Genomic DNA, 7,511 nt, shown 5'->3' with positions numbered 1-7,511 from the left:
ACAATCGGCTCTATTGTTAAGATTATTTTTACTTAGCAACTGACTACAGAACTGCTAACTATGACCTGAAGATTAATTTTGCATAAAACCGCCACCACTTGCCAATCAGAGCTTGCCAGCTACCACAAGATACGAAAGTGCCAACAATCTTTCTTCCCAAATAACTTGCAGGATTTCTCTGTCCCAATAAAACTGTCAACCTTTTCTTTGTTCTCACATACCAGAGGCCACCCAGCCTGTTCCATGAGTCCAGGAGTGCAATATTATTTGTTGATTATTCCCAAATAAAAATTCCTTACTGGACATTAGTCTCTATATTTGTATTTGACCTTGACATTGGAAAGCTCTTAAAGACTTCCACCTAGAAGATACATACATGCATATATATCTTCTACTTACATGTCATTGGTCAAAGCAAATTGCAGGACTCTGTCTAATATCAGGAAGGCAGGAGAGAGTAGTCTCACTAGTGTCTAGAAGGAGATTTAGAAATGCTGATGCTGATGAAAAGCCCTAGTGCCTACTACAGCAACTTTTGCTCAAAATTTGTTTCTTAATTTCAAGAGTCAAGTTGCCATAGCAAGCAATTGTAGATAATTGACCTTAGTATTGGAGGGTGCCTGGGTTTTAAGAATAAAAACTATAATGGAATGAATATACATTTGGTCAACTTGACATGGATTGGCCTGTCCTGAAATCTGTCTGAAAAGGAAATTTGCAGAGATGGTAGGAAGATAATACTGATAAACAATGAGCATATGGCTGGAGGAAGGAATGGACCTTCTGGAGTGGAGATCTGCCTTCTGCCTCCTCTCTTCTCCTCAAAAGCTGCTCATTCTTGAACAGCTCTAGCATTTCTACTTTGCCGCATGTGTTTGTTGCTTAGGAAAATGCTTCCTGCCAAATGGTTTTAATTAAAAAATAAAACCTCCTCATTTCTTGGTATCATCTGTAGTCAGTTGAGAGGAATAGTTTGGGAGGACATTAATTTAAACCATTCTAGTTTTCCTATTTTCCAATTCATTACTTTTTTATTTTGGAGCCTTTTACCCCTCCAGTTTTTTTCCCCCTTAAGCGGCTCACAATGTTGATTTTTTGAATTTTACTTTTTGAAATAATAGTTTGGTATTAAACACATTGTACCAAATTGGATTCAACCACGCACTGATTTTTCCTGTCACTCTAATTTCTTATTTGTTTAATTGTTTTCTGAAGCCAAGTGGGGTGCAGCTAAAGTTGTTTCTTCTTACAAAGAAAGAAAGAAAGAAAGAAAGAAAGAAAGAAAGAAAGAAAGAAAGAAAGAAAGAAAGAAGAAAGAAAGAAAGAAAGAAAGAAAGAAAGAAAGAAGTGGTTGACATAATGGAATAGCTTCCTCAAAATATTTTAATGTTTTATTAGTGCCTCATAATTATACATGATAATTTTGGGTTCATTTTGATGTATTCATAAATACATATAATTTGCTCCATTTCACTCTCCAGTATTTCCCATTCCTCCCCTCCTCCCTCCCCCTAATCCCCTTCCTCTTTTCTATTGGTCTTCCTTCTATTTTTTATCATTTTAATTGGTACATTATCATAATGCATAAAAATGGAATTCATTGTTATATATTTATACACACATAAAGCATAGTTTGGTCCATTTCATTCTGCAGTTCCTCCCCTTTTCCAACCTTCTTTCCCCTGGATCCCCTTCCTGTATTCTACTTTTCTCCCTTCTATTTTCATGAGATCCTCCACACTTTTTTCTTATTTCTCTCTAGTTTCCGCATATGAAAGAAAACACTGGACCCTTGACTTTCTGAGTCTGGTTTGTATCACTGAGTATGATGAGCTCCAGTTCCATCCAGCAAATGACATAATTTTGTTCTTCTTTATGGCTGAATGAAACCTCATTGTGTATATGCACACCACATTTTCTTTATCCATTCATCTGGTGATGGACACCTAGGCTGGTTCCATAACTTGGCTATTATGAATTGTGCTGCTATAAATATTGGTATGCATATATCACTATGGTATGATGATTTTAGTTCTTTTGAATAAATACCAAGGAGTGATTATCTGGGCCCTAAGGTTGTTTCATTGCTAGTCTCTTGAGGAGTTTCCATACTGCTCTCCAAAGTGGTGGAACTAATTTGCAATACGACCAACAGTGCGTGAGTGTAACTTTCCCCCCATATCCTCACCAGCAATGACTATTGTTTGTATTCCTGATGATTGTCTTTCTAACCAGAGGGATGTGAAATATTGGTGAAGTTTTGATTCACATTTTCCTGATTGGTAAAGATGTTGAACATTGTTTTTATTTATTTTTTGGTCATTTGTGAACTTGGAAAGAACTTAAAAACCTAGTTTTCTTTGAGAACACACAGAATGAAAGTTGTACTTGGCAATAAGAAAAGAACTGGCTTGAGGATGAAGACTAAGCTAAATCTTTATGGAAGGGCCCCATGCATCATGAGCTGTGGAATTGCTATGATTTTGACTCTCTAGAGATACTCTCGAGGAGAGAAAAGAAGGAAATAGCTAAGGCCTACTTTTATAAAGTTTCCCAATCACTATACTTACAGAAAAATTACTTGAAAAATTGGCATTCATTTCAGCCAATTACATTGACTATGAATAAAGGTCCATGGGCCAACCAACCAACCATAGTGTGAGTTCTGTCAAGTCAAGTTTCACTATTTGATTTATTGAACTATTTTAGAGCAGTTTTGGGATCACATCAAAATTGAATAGAAAGTATGGAGAGCTTCTGTATGTATACTCCGGGTTCACACATGCCCGACGTCCCCCACCATCAACTTTCTGTACCGCAGTGGTACATCTGTTATACTTGATGAACCCACACTGACACGTAATTATCACCCAAAGTCCATAGATATATTAGGGCTCATTGTTTGGTGTTTATATTCTGTGGGTCTGGACACACTTATAAGGATGTGTATCCACCATTGCAGTATCATACAAAATAGTTTCACTGCTCTAAAAAATACTCCCTGATACACTTAACTTTTAATTGATATATAAACCTGCTTAAGATCTGTGATGTTTAAACTGCTTCCTTTAAACCATTTTGACACTTCCTCTTGTTATGGTCAAACAGAACTTTTCAACATCCTGTTCGCTCATGATTGCAGAGAGCAGTTACCTTCTTCTTCTAAAGTGAAGTGGACTGCATGTCACTGACACTGGACCCCTTGGGTTGTTCACAGAACTGGGTATATAACATTGGTGAGAGAGCAAGAGTGCCCTTACGTCTCTGGGGCAAGAAAATTTGGGATTTGGCAGTACTTGGTTAAAGTGATCAATCATAGTCCATCCTTGAGTGGTTATCCAAAAAAGAAGAAGAAGGAGGAGGAAGAAGAGGAGGAAGAGGAGGAGGAGGAGGAGAAGGAGGAGGAGGGGGAGGAGGAGAAGGAGGGGGAGGAGGATTAGGACAGATTATTTCTGCAGTTAAATAAAAAGGCTAAGAAACAATCTTATAGTGTTCTTCTCCTTTCTCCTGTCTGTGTATTTCTAACCAAGTTTTCATCTAATGATTCATTCTTTTATTCATTTGTTCATTCAGTTAACTTTTTTTTTTGAGCACCTACCCTGACCCAGGCATGTCCTAGGAAGTAAAATAACAGGATAAATAACATTCATTTCTCACCCAAATCATGAATATGATGAATCATGATTACCAGAAGAAACATGTAGGGAGCACCTGATGTAGAAGGTGCTGGCCACTGCAGGGACATATACGGAGGCAGGGCATGGCATGGTCCTTGTCCTCCAGGGACTCAGCCTCCTTGAGGAGGTAGCCTTGCCCTGAGAAGGGTAAGTGGCATTAGTCAATGCTAAGGGGCAGTTGGGTGGTGTGAAGAATTAGTGTGACCAGCATTCCAGGCATAGGGACATCACTCTGTGCAGGTGGGTGGAGAAGCTGTCAGGGTAGTGTCACTGTGGTCAAAGCCAATAATAACTCTATTATGAACCATAGCATTGCAAGGGAGGTGTAATCATTTATTTGAAAGAATTAAACCTTTTTTAGTTTAAATTGACCTCATGGGAGTAAAGTTAGCACTTAAAGAGTTTTATGTTTCATTCATGTCATGGGGGTTTACTTGAGGGTACCTAGCTCCCTGAAATAGGAAACTTGCCTCTCCAGGTGGAAGTAACCTTGAATCAGAGACGAAAGTCCATTCTTTTGAAAATTCTTCAACATTAATTGTGTTTGGCACTTTTTAAATAGGAAAATGACCCTAAAGTAGATGGTTTTGATTACATTATTATCTTTGAGAGGTTTTTTTTCTCGTGCAATTATTATGCGCTTGCTCTCTGATTACAAGGAAAATGTAATGATTGCCTCTCTGGTATTGAAAAAATATTTGAATTCTCTTTTTAAATGATCTCATCCTCAAAGAAGTTATCAAAAGTTAATCCCTTTTCTGGTAAGTTATGAATAACATAAAAATGAAAGTGTTTTTGATGAAGCAAGTGTTTCTACATCTTTTTTTTTTAAGTTTAGGTAAAATATCCTGTAAGTTTTAGAGAAATTGTGATAATCTTATGTATATGTGGTTATAATCTAAATGAAAAATCAAATCCGTGCTTAGGGTTTTAAGGTTTTATTTATTTTAAGTTTTTAAAACCCTGAAGAGCTAATGTGTGACTCTATTTGACCTCCACATCAATCAATAAAATAAGTTTGCAAATTTGGAATAGTAATTAAAATGCTTCCTGACCCTTTTGGTTTTTCCCAAAGAAAAAATGCTCTAAGATAAAAGCACTTGAAGTTTTTTTCCTTTCCAAAAAGGACAACTTTTTAAAACTTAGATAAAATAATGTTTAAATGTCTTTTACATTTTTTAAAAAGAAATCTGAGACAACCTATCAAATTTGTAGACTTAATCTACAAAAATAGAGAAGGCAAAATTCCAGGAGATAAACTGAGTACATGAAGCTACTTAGACCTCAGTAGTATTTGCAAACACCTAAAGAAACATGCAAAACTGAGGAGCTGTTTTGGGGGCCTCACAAAATGAATAGGAAGAACTCAAAGTCCATAGTAGGGAGTCCCACTTCCTAATAAGCTGCGGCCCAATAGTCTAGTTCCTTAAGGAAATGACAAGCCCAAAGTAGACCAGCCCTTGCATAGATTTGCAGTCCAGATTTGCCTCATCCAATCGTTCGAGGAACTCCAAGTCTTAAACTTGGATTAAACAGGACTGGTAACACCCAAGAACAGTAAAACAGTCTCCAGAGAGAAGTGCCATAATTGCAGAAATCAGTCATTCCTAAATTCTTTTTTAAATGCAACCACCAGCCCATAGTCAAATATAAGCAGTTGCACAAACATGACAACATAGTGAGAACTGGCAGAAATAACAGACAATAGGACCAAGCCACAAAGACTTCAAGTATTATAATTATAGGATGTGGACCATAAAGTATCTATGCTTATGATGTTTAAATAAATAAACATCAATCTTCAAAAAATAAGAAACTACAAAAAACCAATAGAATCACTTAATTTTATTAAAATCAATAAAAAATACTTTTAAACACTTTTAAACATAATTTAGCAGTACTAGACTTTCATGGATGGAGAAATCTGCACAAATTTATACCATAATGAACCAGAATAGCCCAAGTAAAAAGCAACCAGATACTACCTCTGAAATGTGAGTGCTCTGGCCTTGCTTTTGGCCCTAAGGTTATCACTTGAGAATAGGTTAAGTAGGTCTCCTCCTCCCCAAGAGTGTGGACTTGGGCAAGAATAGTATGCCTTTTTGTCCACACTTTAGCTGAAAGAAAAACATCCTCTAGCGTTCTTTGTGAAGAAATGCCTAGCCAAACTGGAGGGAGGACTACCCAAGTGCAGTCTTATTCCTGAATTTGCCTCATAAGCAAGAAATAAAACATCCTACCAGCTTTCGTAGCAACCTTCTCAAATAACTCACTCCCATGTCACCCAGTCTGGTAGACACAGTGATGTATGGCATCCATCAGGATGTGGCCAATCATGGTCAGCCTAGATCACCCTTCAGGAACTAGGTACTCATTCTCCTGATTGCTGGGATGTCTTGAGCCAGCAGCCCCTGTGGTCTCTGCCTCAGCTGAGGAGAGCCACCTAGCATGAGGTCTCATCTCCTTCCTGGGTGGCCCATGTCCAGTGACCAACCAACAAGAGGGTATAAAGTCCTTTCCCCCTTCTCCCCCCTCTGTGGAGCACCTCGGAAGATGATTCCACCTTCTAAATTTCTGCAGGGTTGACTGAGTCTTCCGCTGAGATATCGAGCATCACAGTTCAGCTTCTCTCTGTGCCCAATCCTATTCTCTGCTCTTCCCTTCAGTCTCAAGAGCACTCCTTCATAAACCACCTGTGCACAAACCTCGGATTTCTGGTCTCTTAACCAGGGGACCCAGTCTATGGCATCTGGATCCTCATTGACATGAGTCTCTGTACATTGTTGGGATACAGGCATTATTTTCTTTGAAGGTTCTCTACTTTAAGAACCTTATCTAAGTGTCAGGAAATCTTCGTTCCTCTTTCAATATGTAGACTCTTTCAGGAAGTTTCTTGGAAATCACTTTGCAAAGAGCATCAAGATTTAGTGTATGTTCCAAATTTGTTCCCCAATTCGAATCATACTTGACAATGACTTCAGAGAAAGCAGCAAAGTCCAGATACTCTAAAAGGGAGAAGTTAATGCCTGCCTCTTACAGTTTGAATCTGGAATCTCTCCCGAAATCATAAATGCAGAAGGCTTTGGACCCCAGCTGTAGCACAATTGGAAGGCAATGGAAACTTATAGAACTATACCCTAGGTGGAGTAAGTAGGTCCCTGGGGAATGTCCTTGAAAAGTATATTGAGACTCTGGCCTTTTCTCTCTTTCTCCTTCCTGGCTGCCATGAGGTGAGTGGTTTTGCTCCACTATGTGTTCCCCACCATGATGTTCTGCCTCATCCCAGGTCTAGAGTCAATGGAACTAAATGACATGGACTGAAACATCTGACACCATAAACCAAAATACATCTTTATTCTTCCAAGTTGATTTTTTTTCCAGGCATTTTGTCATAGCAATGGGAAGCTGACTTACCATCCATCCCCCATTCACAGCTGAAAACACTCATTTGACTCAAAATATTTGCATTTTAACCTTACAAAGCCAGCTTAGTTCTCCCACTGAGAGTGGGTAGTTTAAATGTACTAGCATCTGTAACTGTGTGGAAATTGCAAGAATAGCTATAAAATTGGCACATGGGGGACAAGCCACTGATTGTTCGATGGAGTTTTAGATCTGATGTCTCTAGGCAAAAAGACCTCTATATGAACCAATGGCTTTAGTTAAAATCACTAAATGACTCAGTGTCACTTACTATGGGGAAGTAGAATTTCATTACTACCTCAAACTTTACCCTGCCCTCTAAGACATTGAAAGTAGACTTTGATTAAATTAGCCTAAGTTTAAGGACGAGCACACATCCATATAATTTTGAGGTTAATATAATCAACCAGA

Source organism: Ictidomys tridecemlineatus, chromosome 1, assembly GCF_052094955.1.
Source record: "Ictidomys tridecemlineatus isolate mIctTri1 chromosome 1, mIctTri1.hap1, whole genome shotgun sequence".
NCBI lineage: Eukaryota > Metazoa > Chordata > Mammalia > Rodentia > Sciuridae > Ictidomys > Ictidomys tridecemlineatus.
Note: the sequence above shows the minus strand (reverse complement) of the source record.